We start from the raw sequence: 18,568 nt of genomic DNA, 5'->3' as shown, positions 1-18,568 counted from the left end.
CCTACTTCATCTTACTGCTGGCAAGATTAAACTGGTTAATATGTGTAGTAACTAGAAAGTGCTTGATAAATTTTTGCTATTGTTATTTTAGGGAAAGGCAAAGTGATGCATTTTAATTATAGAACTGGGTTCTGAACTAGGACCCTTACTAAGAAAAGTCACTCTATAAGTGCACCCATCTTTGGAAAGTATATATCTGATAAGGAATTAATATCCAGAATATATAAAGAACTTCTGCTACTCAACAATGAAATGACTTGATTGAAAATTGGGCAAAGGACCTGCATAAATATTTCTCCAACGAATATACAAATGATCAATAAGCACTTTAAAAGGTGTTTATCACTAATCATTATAGAAATGCAAATAAAAATCATAATCAGATACCACCACATGCTCACTTAGGGTGGCTACTATTTTATAAAATAAGAAATAGAAATTGGTAAGGATGTAGACAAATGGAACCCTGTGCACTATTGATGTGGATGTAAGGTGATAAGCTTCTATAGAAAGCAATATATTGGTTCCTCAAAAAAAAACTAAAAATAAGGTTACTTATGATCCACCAACTCCATTTCTGAATATATGCTCACAAGAATTGAAAGCAGAGAATTGAAGAAATACTTGTACACACATGTTTATAGTATTCTCAATAGCAATTGAAATGTCCATCAGTCCCTCACAGGACCAGGGAGAATCTTGCTCCTAGAAGATGATCACTCCAAAACTGAACGCATAATTTACAACTTAGAAAAAAAATCAGACATCAGGAATCTGGCATTGAAGAAATATGAGCCCATTTTAAGAGAGCTAACCTAAGAATAATTGGAATAGAGGAGGGAAAAGAAGGTGAAACCAAAGGGATCAATAATATCTTCAAAGAAATAATAGCAGAAAATTTTCCAAACATAGAGCAAGAGGTTGATACACAGGTCCAGGAAACTTATAGAACTCCCTTTAGACAGGATCGGAGAAGAGGATCCCCACGCCACATAATTGTCAAAATGACCAATGTGGAAGCCAAGCAGAGAATCTTAAAGGCAACAAAAACAAAGGGCCAAGTGACATTCAGAGGCAAACCAATTAGAATCACTCCAGACTTCCCAAACCAAGTCATGAGAGCCAGAAGGGCTTGGAGTAACATATTCCAAACTCTGAAAGAAAACAACTTCCAGCCAAAAATTTCCTACCCAGCAAAACTTTCTATCAAATTAGATGTTGAAATAAGAAGCTTCCATGACAAACAGAAACTGAAGGAATTTATGTCTTCAAAACCAGCGCTAGAGAAAATACTCAGAGATTAATTACAAAGAAGAAATAGGTAACGTAACACACACCAGAACCAGAGAAACAAGATTTTCCATCCAGCAAATAACTAAGCAAAGAAGAATAAAGAGTATTTGAAGCAGAAATAAAATCTTAACATGTTAGGAATTAAAAGTTATCTCTCAATAATCACACTGAATATAAATGGCCTCAATTCCCCAACAAAAAGACATAAATTGGCAAAATGAATTAAAAACCAGAATCCATCCATCTGCTGCTTACAAGAAACACACTTTACAAGTAAAGATAGTAACAAACTCAGGGTAAAGGGCTGGAGCAAGGTAATTCATGTTAAGTAGCCATCCTAACAAATGTGAAGTAGTATTTCACTAAAGTTTTTATTTGTTAATAAAATAAATAATTCCTTAATAATTAGTTATATTATGATAATGATGAGTGATATTCATGTGTTTATTGGTCTTATAAAAATCTTTGGAGATTCATTATCTATTTTAGTCTTTTACCTATTTCTAAATTATATTGTTTGCTTTTATTGTTGATAATTTTTAGGATCTCTATTTGGAATATTAATATAACTTCAGGTATGGCATTTAGAAATATTTTATTCCATTCTATCAGTAACTTGTAATTCTTTTTACATTGTCTTTGGATGTACAATTTTTTTTATTTTTTATGAAGTTTGTTTATTCTACTGTTTCCTGTGCCTTTGAAATCATATCCAAGAAATCACTGCCAATTTCAATGCTGTGAAGTTTTATGACCCAGGTTTTCTTCTAAAAGTTTATAGTCTTAAGATTTACATTTAGGTCTTTTATCTATTTTGATTTAATATTTGTATATGGTGTTAGGTAAGAGTCCTATTTTATTCTTTTTCATGTAATTATTATTATTTTTCAACAATATTTGGTAAAAAGATTATTTCCTTCACCAAATGTTCTTGGAAACCTTGTCAAAAATAACCTGACCACATATGGAAGAATTTGTTTCTAGGCTCTTTTACTCCACTGGTTTATATATCTGCCTTTGTAGCAGTACTACACTGTTCTGATTATTGTAGCTTTATAAGGTTTGAAATCAGAAAATGTACATCTTCTAGCTGTGTTCTTTTTTTTAGATTGTTTTGAGTATTTAGAGTTAATATTTCAGGTTAGGATAGATTTTTTTCTGAAAAAAATAAATGTATGATAGTTTCACCTTGAAAAACAAAGAATAAAATATCCTCTGGTAAGAAAGAAAATAAGAAAGAAATATTGCAATATTATCTCCTAGTGATCAAAAGTTTGATATCAGACAAATGAATCTGTTATGTGAGATTATCATTGTTAATTCTGGATAAATTGCTATAATATTAAAAAATTTAAAAACAAGTTTCAGCAAAAAAAAAAAAAGATCCGGGGATACATTTCAGTGGTAGAGCACTCCTGGGTTCAGTCTCCAGAATCAAAACATAAAATAATAAAATGGCAATAAATAAACAAATAAAAATAAAAGACTAAAAAATAGGGCTGGGGGTGTAGCTCAGTGGTAGAACACCCCTGGGTTCCATCCCTAGTACCGCTAAAAAAAAAAAAGCAATTAGGAAAAAAAACTGCTCTAAGAGAAAAATTTCCTAATATTCCCTATGTACATGATGTACATTCACAAACATATCAAAGCCAATCACTAAGCCAAACATGAGGAGGGACGTGGAGGGAATGGGGTGGGAATTGGGGAATGGCTAAATGACCTGATGTGTGCATGTATGCCTCTACCATCTTGTACCCCATTTAAAATGTATGACTACTCCGGGCGTGGTGGCGCATGCTTGTAATCCCAGCATTTGGGAGGCTGAGACTGGAGGATCGCGGTTCGCAGACAGCCTCAGCTACTTAGTGAGGCCCTCTGCAACTTAATGAGACCCTGTTTAAAAATAAAGAATAGCCGGGCGTGGTAGCACACACTTGTAATCCCCGCGTTTGGGATGCTGAGACAGGAGGATTGCACAGGTTCAAAGCCAGCCACAGCTACTTAGTGAGGCTCTCAGCAACTTAGTGAGACCCTGTTTCCAAATAAAATATAAAAAAGTTCTGGGAGTATAGCCCGGAGGTAGAAAGCCTCTGGGTTCCACCCCCAGTACCACCAAAAAATAATAATAATTAAAAAAATAAAAACAAAGAATAAAAAATAGGGCAGGAGATGTAGCTCGGAGGTCAAATGCCCCTGGGTTCCAATCCCAGACTCGAAAAAATAAAATAAAATAAAATGTATGACTACAGTGCACCAATAAAAATTTTTAAAAAAGAAATGTCCATCAATTATGAGTAAATAAACACAATGTTAAATATACATATGATAGAATATTATTCATTCATAGAAAGGGTGGAAATTCTTATGCATGCCACAAATGGATAAACCTTGAATACACACACACACATACACACACACAGCATGATTGAGGGGACATAGAAACATAGGACAGAGAATAAAAGGGGGATCAGAATTTGGGGAATGTATGTATGTGCATGTGTGAGTGTGTGTGTGTGTGTGTGTGTGTGTGTGTGTGTGTATTACCATTGAACCCAGGGGCATTCTACCTCCAAGATATACCCCCAGCTCTTTTAAAATTTTTTTTTTGTTTTGAAACCGGGTTTCAATAGGTTGCTGAGAGTCTCATTATGATGCTGAGACTAGCCTCAAACCTGTGATCCTCCTGTCTCAGCCTCCCAAGTACTGGGATTACAGGTATGTGCCACCATACCCTGCTAAAAGGAGATCAGAATTGGGGAAATGCTGCTAAAGGAACAGTGACAAAAGCATATTTCCCAGAATGCAACACATCTCATCATCTTACTAGGCTCTCCCCAGACTAAGGATTTGTGCTCAATTTCAGAAAGACCTCCCCATTTGGAACCCAGACAGTAGCAAATGAAATGTTTTTATATTTTAATATACCCATGTATGTTCACAGAAAGAAAACAACCCTTTTCTTTCCTAAGTAGCAAATTGCCCCTCTAAAAGGCTGACATTTTCAAAAGGAACTTGACCCAAGAAGATCCCATGGTTTTTAAGGTTAAGACCAAACCCCTCAGCTAGGGCTTGAGACCTCTCATGGTCTCGCCTTAGAGTCCTTCTAACTTTGTCATCTTGAACAACAACCCTGCTTCCCCTGGATCCTCACTGGCCTCACTCTGACCTTCATACATACTGTGTCCTCTGCCTGAAATGCCTTTCCCTATATACTTTGCCTAGTTGAAGTCTATTCATCCTTCAGGTCTTGGCAAAATCCTCACTACCTTAAAGAAGGTCTCCCTAGCAGATGTGGTGGCACATGCCTGAAATCCCAGTACTTGGTCAAGACAGGAGGATCACAGGTTTGAAGCCAGCCTCAGCAACTAAGAAAAACTCTCAGCAACTCTTTAAAAGTTTTTATTTTTTAATTTTTTTTATTGGTGCATTGTAGTCATACATCTTATTGGGGTACAAGATGGTAGAGGCATACATGCACACATCACCCAATTGGCCCTTGCCCAATTCCCGCCCCATCCCCTCCCCTTCCAAGACCCTGTTTCAAAATAAAAATTTTAAAAGGTTGGAGGTGTGGCTCAGGGTAGAATGCTCCTGGGTTCAATCCCCAGCACCACAAAACATAAGCCCTCCATGATCTTAAAAGTTAGAACCTCCATATTATACCATATTATATGTTCTCATAGCATACACCTCTCTTTCCAAGAATGTTCCATAATTATAATTTAACATTCATTTCTATGATTGCACGATTAATATCTGACTTACAAACTAGATTATAAGTTCCATGAGGGCTGGGACCATCTGTGTGTTTCCTTATCACCAGAGCCAGAATAGTGCCCAGTTACAGTAGAACACCTAATATATATATATATATATATATATATATATATATATATATATATATGTGTGTGTGTGTGTGTGTGTGTGTGTGTGTGTATGTGTGTGTGTGTGTGTTGAATGAATGAAAGAATGAGTAGCAACAACATGCAATATTTATAGAAAATTACAGTGGGATGTTTCCCTGAGTCTTAAATCACTTTGAAGCCCCTTCTCTTAAGATGACTATACATTCTCTCCCTTTCTTTTCTCTCTCTCTCTCTCTCTCTCTCTCCTTCTCCCTCTCCCTCTCCCTCTCCCTCTCCCTCTCCCTCTCCCTCTCCCTCTCCCTCTCCCTCTCCCTCTCTCTCTCTCTCTCTCTCTCTCTCTCTCTCTCTCTCTCTGTGTGTGCTGCTGAGGATTGAACTCAGGGCTATTCTACCTTTTAGCTATACTCCAGCCCTATTTTATTTTTTTAGTTTGAAACAGGGCCTCACTAAGTTGCTGAGGCTGGCTGTGAACCTGCAATCCTCCTATCTCAGCCTCCCAAATACTGATTACAAGAATGCCCCACCACACCTGGCTACCCCCAGCCTATTTACTTATTTATTTATTTAGTGGTGCTAGGGATTGAACCCAGGAGCATTGTACCTCCAAGCTACATCCCAGCCCTATTTTCTTTTTTTAGTTGGAAACAGGGTTTTGCTAAATTAATGTGAGCCTTACTGAGTTGCTGAGGCTGGTTTTGAACCTTTGATCCTCCTGTCTCAGCTTTCCAAGTACATGATTCCAGGCCTGTACCACCACACCCAGCTAAAATGACTATATTCTGATTAGGTGGGACAAATTCCTTAGAATTCTATCTGCTTTTTCTCCGTCCATATCCCACCATATCTCCCAGTTCTATGTCCCTCAAGAAGCCCCTCTCCGTGCAATGGGGATGTATTCTGCTGATGCTCATTTAGAGAAAGGGCATCCCTTAGCCCCATAAATATGGCGCATGATCCAGAACCAGTGCGGCTTCAGCAAGAAGATGGCCCTTCCTCTGAGCTCTCCACACAGCGCTGAGAGGCTCAAGGCCAGTGATGGACAGCCAGGTCCTCGATACCTGGAGTTCAGGGTGTGCAGGCCCTCAGCCCTCCTGGCTGGAGGCAGGAGGGGACGGGCACCAGATCATAACCAGAAACCAATTTTTCCTCCATGACTTAGCACCTCTGTTCCTCTTCAAAGAATCATATGTACCCAGCAGAAAGGGTTTCCTTCTGAGAAAGGGTTTCCTTCTGTTTTATGAGGACTCCATGACAAAGTAGACTGGGAGAATAATGAGGTGGGGTTACAACCCCCACATCTTTATGTCTGTGGAGCAACATTTTGTGGGAAAAGAGGGTTTTAAGTTCATTAATTTTTGACACCATGTAAAAAAAAAAAAAACCTGGTATTTCCTGACCAAACATTAGGGCAGCCAGAAGTCTATAAAGGAAGACTCTGTGGTTTCTTTGATTGAAAAGAAGTTGTAAGTTGTTGTTGGAATAAAGCATGTTGGGTTCTTTATTGATGAGTAAATAGAATGCAGTAGCACGTTCCATCAACAGTATGTATGGCTTTGGCATGGGTGAGCCAGGGAAATGTACATGGTCAGTCCAAGCCACAGAGGCACATGGTAGGAATGAGTCACAGGCTATTGCCAGAGTTCAAGAAGGCCCACAGAGTTGATGGAAATCAAAACACTTCCAGGCGTTGCAGAAATGTGCACTGAACAAAGTGGCTCTGTGGCCATGCTGGCCTGATTCTTCTCTGCATTTGAGCTCTTATTCACCTCCAGGACTTTACTCCTGCTCCTCTTCCACCTCTCCTGCCCCAGAAAGAACACACTGTCTGTAATGTCAGGAACCCTAACCCACTCAGGTCCCTGGACTTCTTCTTTTTTAAACTGAAGATGGAACCCAGAGGCATTCTACCTTCGAGCTATAGCCCCAGCCCTATTTTTTTATTGTTCATTTTGAAACAGGGTCTCACTAAGTTTCAGAGGGCCTCACTAAGTAGTAGCTGTAGCTGTCCAAGAACTGCAATTCTCCTGTCTCAGCCTCCCAAATGCTAGGATTACAAGTGTGTGCCACCACGCCTGGTTTCCTGGTATTCTTTTGCTATGTTTCTTCATTTATAAATTGAGACATTTGGGCCAGAATCTAGTTATCAGACCTTCTCTCTGGCCCTTCAATCATCTAGGACTTCTGATTTCTCCTAATAAGAAATTGAAATGCCTCACCTTGTCTGTCTCCCAGGTAAAATAGCTAGAACTCACCTCCTCACAGTAGCCTTGCCTTACGATGAACCACACGCAATCCCAACCCCGATTGCATGATCATATTCAAATAATTTCACAGGTGCCTCTTAACAGGTAGGTCCATGAGTACAAAAAATATATGATTTTAGTTTTTATATACTTTTATTGGTGCATTGTAATTGTATACCATAATGAGGTTCAAAGTGATATAAATATACATGCTTGAAGCTCTTGCTGTATTTCCTTCCACATCCCACCTTGCTCCTCTTCCTCCCCATCTATACACATTAGTGCAATTGGTAGTGATGCCTTTATATGTGGACATAGCATTATTTGAACTGTTTCTTACTCAAGTATCTCCTTTTCCCCCTTGTTACCTCCCTCCCCTAATTTCCTCCCACTATTCTAGCCATTTTGTCTTGCATCCCACCCTCTACCTGTACTACAGGCTGTCTTATAAAACTGTAGGCAATCGAGGCTGCTGATGAACTAACTAGCTGATGAATCAAACTTAGCAACAGTGAAAGAAAACTGGAAGATGTTCTGAAAGCAAAGCAACAGAAATCACAGTTAAATGGCCTTCCTAAGTACGCCACATATAATTAAGAACAAGGAATCTAGAGTCAGATAGCTGCAGGTTTGAAGCCCAGCTCTTCTTTTTTTATTTAGTTTTTTTCTTTATTGAACATAAGTGGTATACATTTAAACTGTACTTGGTGCCCTCTCCTCCCAGCCCCCGTTTTCCCTTATCCCCCTCCCACCAATGATTGTCCAGGGTAACCATGCCATATTCATAATTTTACACATATTCGGGTGTAGACCCTCATTAATTAAGTTCAGCCTTCCTCCCCTCCTACCTTTCCATTCAAGCTTTGCTGGTATTTCCCCTCCATTACCTGGAGTCCCACTGGTATCCTCTACGTTCACTAGTTTGGGCATATTAGAGGGAACATATGTACCTTCTCCTTCTGTGCTTGGCTGATCTCACTTAACATAATGTTCTCCAGGGCTTTCCATCTTCTTGCAAATGATATGATTTTGTTCTTTTTTATGGATGGGTAGAATTCCATTGTGTGTGTTTCCCAGAGTTTTGCAATCCGTTCATCTGTTGATGGAGACCTGGGTTGGTTCCATATTTTGGCTATTACAAATTGTGCTGCTATGAACATAGGTATGCATATGTTGCTATAGTGCTCTGAATTCAACCCTTTTGGAAAAATACCCAGGAGTGGTAGGGCTGGATCCTATGGTGGATCTATTCCCACCTTTCTTAGGAATCTCCACACAGATCTCCATAGTGGCTGAACTAGTTTGCATTCCCACCAACAGTGTAAAAGAGTTCCTCTTTCCCCACATCCTCGCCAGAATTTGTTGTTGTTTGATTTCTTTATGCTTGCCACTCTGACTGGGGTTAGATGGAATCTCAGTGTAGTTTTGATTTGCATCTCCCTGATGGCCAATGATGTAGATCATCTTTTCATGTATCTATTGGCCCTTTGTATCTCTTCTTTTGTGAAGTGTCTATTTAGATCAGTTGCCCATTTCTTGATTGGGTTGTTTGTTTTGCTAGTGTGGAGTCTTTTGAGCTCTTTATATATTCTGGATATTAGCCCCCTATCAGAGTGGTGGCTGGTAAAGATCTTTTCCCATTCTGTGGGCTTCCTCTTTAGGTTATTGATAGTTCTGAATAGTACATGTCAGCTCTTGAGCAAGTCACATGTACTCCAAGTGCCTCAGTTTCCTCATCTATATAAACAGGGATAATAATATCCCTTCCATACCAGGTGTGGCAGTACATGCCTATAATCCCAGCACTTGAAAGGCTGAGGCAGGGGGATTGAATGTTCAAGACCAGCCTCAGCAACTCAGAGAGATCCCCAGCAACTTAGTAAGACTCTATTTCAAAATAAAAAATAAAAAGGGCTGGGAAGGTAGCTGAGTGGTAGAGCACCCTTAGGTTTAATCTTCAAAATCATCATCATCGTCGTCGTTGTCATCATCATCATCATCATCATCATCATCATCATCATCCTTCCTTAAAGAGTTGCTATCAAGTTTCAAGGTGATTGTGTTTAAGAAGCCTTCAGCATATTGTCTACATATGGGAAATGTTCCAACCTATTGGCTTTTAGTTAGTGATGATGGTGAGGTCTACTCATTCCAGGAGGGGAGCATCAAGAATGTCTATAGGCTTAGACCACAGTCACTTCAATCTCCTTTCTAAAATTGTAAAAATAACTTCTAGGATTTTTTGGTACTAGAGATTGAACCCAGGGGTGATTTATTTCCAAGCTACACCCTCAGCCCTTTTATTTATTTATGTATTGTTATTTTTTGTGTGTGGTACTGGGGTTCCTGGAAGCCATTCTACCTCCGGACTACACTCCCAGACCTATTTTTTTATTTTTTTTTAATTTGGAAACAGGGTCTCTTATGCCAGCGTGGCTGACTTCGAACCTGCACGATCCTCCTGTCTCCGCCTCCCAAGCGCGGGGATAACAAGCATGCGCCACCACACCTGGCTTATGTATTGTTATTTTGAGATAGGGTCTCACTAAGTAGCTAAGGCTAAGCTCAAACCTGTGATCATGTTTCTTTCTCCCAAATACTGGGATTATAGGAATTAACCACCATGTCTGGCTATAATCTTGAAAGAATGCATGCTTGCTTTCTGAAATATCCACACCTGATTGCAAGGAGCCAGGAAGTCGTGATCTGAGGTCCTCTTTTAATTGTCTCATGATTTAAAAATATCTTTAGAAATTGTGGGAATTCAAGGGTGCATATGTGACATGGTACGAATGATGGGCATGAGGACATTGGAGAAGAGAAAATATAGATCCTTGAACATCACCAAATTCTGTTCTTAGAAGTATATTAAGAAGCCAGGCATGATCCCAGCATTTGGGAGGCTCAGACAGGAGGATCACAGTTTGAAGACAGTCTCAGCTACTTAGTGAGGCCCTTTGCAACTCAGTGAGCCCCTGTTTCAAAATAAAAAATAGGGATGGGAGATAGAATGCCCCTGGGTTCCATCTGCAGTACTGCAAAAATAATAATAATAAATAAATAAAACATCTATGATCTGGAGATATCTCTCTCTCTCTCTCTCTCTCTCTCTCTCTCTCTCTCTCTCTCTCTCTCTCTCATTTTTTTGCAGTGCCATGGATTGAACTTAGGCCCTCATACATGCAAGGTAAGTACCACTGAGCTACACCCCAGCCCTGGACTTTTCTCTTGTTATATAATACCTATTAAGCATGTTCGCCTGGATGTCCCATGGGAACTTGGAACTAAACTTGTCCCGATTTAAGCTCCTTTTCTCCCTTTAATTTTTAATCCGCTCCACTTTCCCCTGACTCCATTTTACAAATCAAGAACTGAAAAGTCACATCCCACTCTACCTTCCTTCTTACTACCAACTAATGAACCGTGAGAATTTGAACTCTAAAACAGCTCTATAACCCAGTCACATTATGTCCTCTCCACTGTACTGCCTTCATTTATTAATTCTCCTTGAACTAAAGCATGCCTCTTCTCAAGAGTTCCTTTGCTAACTCAATTCATTCCATCCCCACCATCTTTACATTTAAAAAGTCAAATGTATCTAGGTGTGGTGGCCCACACTTGTAATCCCAATATTTGAAAGGCTGAGACAGGAGGATCACAGGTTTAAGGGCAGTCTCAGAAACCTAGTAAGACCCCGTTTCAAAATAAAGAATGAAATGGAATGGGGTGTCATTTGGAGGTAGAAATGTCCCTGGGTTCAATCCCCAGTACCACCAAAAAATCAAATATGCCAAAGTTTTCCCTTCTTTCAAAACCCCTGCCTATATTCCCAGAGTCTTTGGTGGGAGGTGAAAGCACTTGGTGAGACATGTGTCCTAGCCACAGCTAAATCATTCATGACATTCTTTTTGGGGGAGTCTTAGATGGTTTGCATCAACAAGAGGAAAAAGATAGTATAGGTCTATGAATGGCATACCATACCATAACATGATTGGTATGCCATGCTAGTTTACACTTTATGCCACCTCTATCTAGAAATTGCTCCCTTTCTCCTCTCCCAGCCACCTCCTCTGTGATGTCTTCTCTTCCTCCCTCACTGTAGCTTCTCCTTTTCACACTAATGATCCATATAGATCCCAGAACACAACCTGTAATTGTCTGCTCCAACTGGAGCCTCTCCAGGCTGGGACCAAGTTTGATTTATCTCTAGTTTTAACACTCAACCCAAGACTAAGTCCAAAAAACTCATTCAGTAAAGGTCTGTGGAGTGAGTTTCTGGCCTTACTAAATCCCTGTCCCCAATAACAATAGGTCAGTGTATAATGAATGTTCCCAGACTTTGGACAGGACAGAATATGAAACATTTTCAGGGACTTGAGGTCTGGCCTTGATTTATGCTCAGTGTAACTGCTTGTCCCAGGCTGAATTCTTCCTTTTCACTTCCCAGATAAGAAGAACAAAGAGAAATAGAAGAACAGTATCATAGCCTTGATACTTTTTGTTCACATAATTCTTCTGTCCCTCCCTGTCCTCCCTTCAACCTTGAAGGCCTAGTTAGGAGCTTTTCCATGAAGAAAGGCCATTCTTGCTGCAACCCAGCAAGAGAAGCTTTCTACCCTGAACTCCTTGAAGGCCCATTGCTCTTGGGAATCTGGCACCCAGTATAGACCCCATGGTGAGTTAGTTGGCTTTCCAGGACATCTCACACAGGCAAAGCAGAAAAAGACCCAGGAGATCATCTGACCTGACTATCATTTTGCAGAGACCCTAAGGCTCAGAGGAAGAAGTGACTTGTCCAGCCAAATCCCTTGAGGAGTATGATCAAAATAAATTCCTGGACTAGACCCTAGACCCATGAAATTTGAATAAAGATCTGGGGAACTTATTTGGGAACACTGAACCATTTATTGTTAAACCTACATTTTTGTCTCTCCTACTTCCTCATAGAGGCTGGCAGTAGAGGCTTTCTTCCTAGCTGTGTGTCTTCCATAGTGTCCAGTAAGGAAGTGTTGCTTTCTTCAGTGATTCGCATCTGGCTTATTCCCCTATAAGAAAATGAAAATGAAAGAAAAATCTCAACTTGAGGTTAGTCTGGCTGTTAGAACCAAGGAAGAGCTGGCCTTAGCAGCCCTCCTCATGTGCTGCTTTCTGTCTATTGTTTCAAGCACCAAGGTCATCCTTAACAATGATTTCACATTGGAAGATTGTTTTTGCTTTTGTTTGTTGGTACGGGGGATTGACCCCAGGACATTCTAACTCTGAGATATACCCCCAATTCTTTTTATTTCTTACTTTAAAATAGGGTGTCACCGCCGGGTGTGGTGGCACACACTTGTTATCCCAGCATTTGGTAGGCTGAGACCGGAGGATCGCAGTTCAAAGATAGCCTCAGATACTTAGTGAGGTGCTCTGCAACTTAGTGAGACCCTGTTTAAAAATAAAGAATAAAAAACAGGGCAGGGGGTGTAGCTTGGGGGTCGAATGCCCCTGGGTTCCATCCCCAGACCCGCAAACTAAATAAATAAAACAGGGTGTCACTAAGTTACTGAGAGCCTTGCTAGGTTGCTGCGGCTGTCCTCAAACCTACAATCCTCCTGTCTGAGCCTCCTATGTTCTGGAATTACAGGTGTGCTCTACCATACTCACCAGGAAGATTCTGTTTTTTATTTTTATTTTTATCTTTATCTTTATTTTTATTGTATTTATTTATTTATTTATTGCAGGTCTGGGGATGGAACCCAGGGGCATTCACCCTCTGAGCTACACTCCCTGCCCTATTTTTTATTCTTTATTTTGAAACCAGGTCTCACTGAGTTGCAAAGGACCTCACTAAGTAGCTGAGGCTGTCCGCGAACCGTGATCCTCTGGTCTCAGCCTCCCAAATGCTGGTATTACAAGCATGAGCCACCACACCTGGCTTGGTTTTTTAATAATGATAAAAGACTCCCTGAGACATTTTTTCTCAATTTTCCTCTAGAGAGGAAAATAACCATTTCAACCGCCCCCCCAACACATACACACACAAACACATGCTTACCTGGACATATACTGGAGTCACAATCTTACACTTCATTGGTGTCTATCCCCAGCCTGGGAAGGAATCCCAGATAATCAAGAAAATTAACCGCCACATAAAAGTTCTATACAGTCAGGTGTTGTGGTATATGCCTGTAATCCTAGTGCTTGGGAGTCTGAGACAGGATATTGCAGGTTCAAGGCCAGCCTCAGCAACTTGACAAGACCCTTAGCAACTTAGTAAGACCTTGTTTCAAAATAAAAAATAAAATAGGGTTGGGGGTATAACTTGGAGGTAGAATGTCCCTGGCTTGGATCCCCAATAGCAAAAACAAAAACAAAATAGGGTATAACAAACAAAATGATGTAATTTGCAGAAAAATGAATGGACCAGGATAACATGTTAGTGAGATTAGCCAGTCACAGAAAGTGAACGGTCATATGTTTTCTTTCATATACGGAAGCTAGGAAGTAATCAGGATACCAGAGGGACTCCAGATAATGAGAGAAAAACTTCAGGGGAGTGAAAGAGGTGGTTTGGGGGAGTGTGGAAGAATCAGAGGAAGGATCAAGGAAGGAATTACTTCCATCAACATTATGTGAGAATACTAATGTCAATTTCAGTACCCTGTATGGAGAAAGGGAGAGAAAGAGGAGGGAGCCAGGGGAAAGCCAACCAAGTGCTGTGTGCAGTGGATGTCCCTATCACTATGAATTGCATTATAATGTGAGACTACAGTGCACCAATAAAAGTATATGAATAAATAAATAAATAAATAAATAAATAAATAAATAAAATCATTACAGTCACTAGGCTGAGTTCACTAAAGCAGGAAGTTCGCCTCAGACATTTTGGTAACTCTTCAAACCAGGAGAAAGACAAAATAGGCTTCTGCTTGAACCTCAGTTTCTCAGAAATTCTCACCAAGCTTCTTCTCCAAGACTCTGACTTAAGGCTCTGCTCTGCTGAGAAGTCCAGAAACAGTCATGCCTCAGGCCTAGCTCCCCACTGACTCCACCAACCCTGCAGCCAGAGGACTCTGCAGGAAGAAGTGGCCTATATGCTGGTCATCCCTGAGAAAACAGATGCAGGATCAGCTCAGTCTGGCCTTCATACATCTTTCTATATAAAAAGGCCACTATCCTACCCCTACATCTTTGATCATGGTTGAACAGGCAGGCACCCTACTTAGAAGGAAGGGTCTGTCACTCAGTCATCATCCCACATGCAGAGCCCTGGACAACAAGTGCTCACTAGAGCCCATTAAAAATCATTTGCATCCATAGCTTATCTAGTAAACCCTCTGCGGGCAGAGGCAATCAATCAGTCAATCTCCAAGCAGGATTTCTCAGACAGGAAAATGACATGAAGTCCCCCCAAAAACACGAGCTGTATCTTGGGAGGCCAGAGGGTAATTTCCAAGGGCTAGAGCTAAGCTGGAGAGAAGAGATAATACCTGAAAGATCAGATACCAGGTAGAGCTAAAAGGAAGGTAGGATGGAAAACACAGTGCAGGCAGAGTGAAAAAGGCCAATTATCTTGGGGGTGGTGGGCTGGAAGGCAGGGAGTTTGAGGAAGGATAGGAATAATCAAATAGGTACAAAGGAGACAGGGAAGAAAAGGAAGATCATCACTTTAAGTCGTCTTAAACAACTCCATGATGACCCTTACCTTCACCCTGAAGATCTGTTTTCCTTCAGACCTTAATTCCTAAAAGGTCCAGTAAATAAAAGGTTTAGTAAATATTAAAGCAGTATACATTCAGTAAATTGGTGCATATATTTTATTAGCCTACAGAATGGATGTTATACTGATGAGGAAAGTCTAGGCCAAAATTTTTAAAGGCCCAGAAAAATAAAGGAGAGCAAGCTCACCCCCTCCCCTCATGTGTGCACCATTTGCCACTCCTAGAAGATAAGAGTCCTGCACTCCAGAGTCTCTCCCTCTCCCTCCACCTCTCTCTCTCTCTTTCTCTCTTCCTCCATCCCTCCCTCTCTTTTTCTCTTTCTCTTTCTCTCTCTCTTCCTCTTTCTCTCTCCCACTTCCGTGTTCTCCCTTGAGTGTGGGGGAAATTTCATTATGGGTTAAAGTGTCAGGGTTCTTCCTGGATAGGTGCTACAGTGTTCTGGTAGAGCCTCAACCAAGCCTTTCACCCTGGAGGACTGGAAGTCAAGCAGGGCATTTCTCTCACATTAAGAGAAGGAACTCCAACCCCAGCACTAGCACCTCTTGGCCCTAGGTCACCAAAAGCCACAATGTTGAAACTAGACCCTGGGTAAGTGTCACTGCTTCCACTCCCCCATCAGCTAGATGTGAGATGAACTAACTCAGACTCAGCCACATTCTCTCATTGACTCTTCAGTGTGGCTAAGGAAATACCCTATGGCTTGGCTTTGCTATTTAAGGGTTTCCTGGCTGGTGCACCCGTTCCAAACAACTGAGAGAGTCCCAGTGCCAATGCTTGAGGACCCTAGGAAATAAAACATTTTAGTTTCCCAAGGCAAAACACACACACACACACACACACACACACACACACACACACACACACTGCAGATTGGACAGGAGCATTCTACCTCAGAGCTACTAGCCCCATCCCTTTTTATTTTGCAACAGAGTCTAAATTGCTGAGGCTGGCCTTGAACCTGTGATCCTCCTGCTTCAATCTCCCAAATACAAGGATTACAGGTGTATACCACTATGCTCAGCTGGCCTATGCATCTTGATGATGACAATCTAAGCTCCTTTTTTGTTGACTGAAGTCAGTGGAGCTCTGAGAGCCCATGGATCAAATCAAATTTCTGATACTTTTCATTTTATTTTATTTTTTGTGGTACTGGGAATTGAACCCAGAGGTATTCTATCTCTGAACTATACGCCAGCTCCATTTTATTTTTTTAATTTATTTTGATTGGTGCATTGTAATCATACATCACATTGGAATACAAGACTTGAGAGGATATACAAGCACACATCATCCAATTAGCCCTCATCCAGTCCCCATCCCATTCCCTTCCCCTCCCTCGATCCCATGCTTGTTTGGTGATTAATTTTGATACATATGTTTATGTACCTCCTGCTTTTTAAAGAGGCTCCGTCCTCCCCTATTCCATACCCTCTGATTGGTCACCTTAATTGCTTCACTATAGAGCCCTTTCTATAGCTCGACCTCTTCTTATTGCCCCTTTCCTCCTAGTTTTTGCTGATTAGGGGAAGCATCTGATTTTTATTTTCTGTGATATTTCTCTGTGCATGCCGCGTTGCAAGTACCGTTCCCACTCTTGACGGCCCCAGTAGTGGCCTGGCTACCCGGTGGACTGATCCATACCTTGCTGGCTCAAGCAGCGACCTTGCCTCATGGGAGGCCCCAATTCTGGTCTTGCTGGCCCCGACAACGGCCTAACCCCTCAGCTGGCTCTGATCCCGGCCTCGGTGGTCCCAGCACCGGCCTAGCCTCAAGGCAGGCTCTGATCCCGGCCTCGGAGGCCCCAGCACCGGCCTTGCCTCATGGCAGGCTCCAATCCCAGGTTTGCTGTGTCCGTCGCCAGCCTCACACCTCGGCAGGCTCTAATCTGTGCACCCTCTTCGCCTAACCATTTGTCCCACATTCTCAAGGGTGCGTGGTGGTAGCATTCTGCCTCTGGGGTCATTACTTCAAAGGTTCCAGGTGTAATGCATCAGATCTCTGCCTCCCCTGAGTACTGGCCACTGCCATTGCCACTGCCTCCACCATTTCAAATCTTTCCCAAGCTCTTTTTCCACTCTGAATGTTGTCCAGTCTTCCTAAGCATGAGCGATGGTAGCATTCAACCTTTGGTGTAATTTCTCCAATAAATAAATAAATAAATAAATAAATAAATAAATAAATAAAGTTGGTAGGCTCCGATTTCTGTTTCTCCTGAATACAAGTCTCCACCACCAACGCGGAGACCGCTTTCAGCACCACCTTTCTCTTTGGTCTCCGCTAAAGTCTCTCTCCTTACAGGTGATGTCCAAGATTCTTAACAATGTAGAGAAGAAGCAGTCCTCCTTAGCGGGGAATTTTTCCAATAATTCCAGTTCATTTGGATAAGTTTTGTCTACATCTCCAGTATCCTGGCATCCGCCACCTCCTTGACCCCTCTCCGATATTTTCCTTTTTTCTTTTTCTTTTCCTTTTTTACAGGGTCCTTCCGGGTGGAAAGGGATTCGCCTAGGGGTGCCCCACCAACGCCTGCCCACCTGCCCAGGGTTGGGGCCAGAGGCCCGGACAGGTGGAGAGGGGGTTGCCGAAGAGTGCCCCGCCTACGCCTGCCCACCCGCCCAGGGTCTGGGCCACTGCCGGACCACAGGGTCCTTCTGTGTGGGGAGGGGGTCGCCAAAGGGTGCCCTGCCAGCGCCTGCCCACCTTCCCAGGGTCGGGGCCAGGGGCCCGGACCACAGGGTCCTTCCAGGTGGGGAGGGGATCGCCGAAGGGTGCCCCGCCAGCGCCTGCCCACCCGCCCAGGGTCGGGGCCAGAGGCCCTGACCTCCATTTTATTTTTTGAAATAGGGTCTCTCTAGGTTACTGAAAGTCTTACTAGTTTCTGAGGTTGTTCTGGAAGCTGTGATCCTCTTGTCTTAACCTCCCACTGTGCCCTACTTTTTCTGATAATTTTAAGTCTCTACAATTCCATGAGAGGGACAATTAACACTTCTAATCTAGGAGAAGTATGAAAGATGTTGCTCTGGGACATTTTTTTTTGTGTGTGTGTGATACTGGGGTTGGAACCCAGGGGCTTTTTTATCTCCAGGCTATACTCCCAGACCTATTTTATACTTTATTTGGAAACAAGGTCTCACTAAGTTGCTGAGAGCCTCACTAAGTAGCTGAGGCTGGCTTCGAACCTGCGCGATCCTCCTGTCTCAGCCTCCCAAGTGCGGGGATTACAAGCCTGTGCCACCACACTGGGACATTTTTTTTTGTGTGTGTGTGATACTGGGGTTGGAACCCAGGGGCTTTTTTATCTCCAGGCTATACTCCCAGACCTATTTTATACTTTATTTGGAAACAAGGTCTCACTAAGTTGCTGAGAGCCTCACTAAGTAGCTGAGGCTGGCTTCGAACCTGCGCGATCCTCCTGTCTCAGCCTCCCAAGCGCGGGGATTACAAGCCTGTGCCACCACACCCA

General features: G+C 42.0%; 1 protein-coding gene across 1 annotated transcript in view; it reads right to left on the bottom strand.

The window, feature by feature from the left end:
* The window catches only part of KIAA1210, a gene marked incomplete at both ends in the record, with an annotated part of 124,549 nt that overhangs the window by 80,287 nt on the left and 25,694 nt on the right, over nucleotides 1-18,568 (bottom strand). The gene's annotated exons all lie outside the window — the stretch shown is intronic.

This window comes from Muscardinus avellanarius (genome assembly GCF_963383645.1).
Source record: "Muscardinus avellanarius genome assembly, chromosome: X".
NCBI lineage: Eukaryota > Metazoa > Chordata > Mammalia > Rodentia > Gliridae > Muscardinus > Muscardinus avellanarius.
Note: the sequence above shows the minus strand (reverse complement) of the source record. Positions and strands in the feature narration are given on the sequence as shown.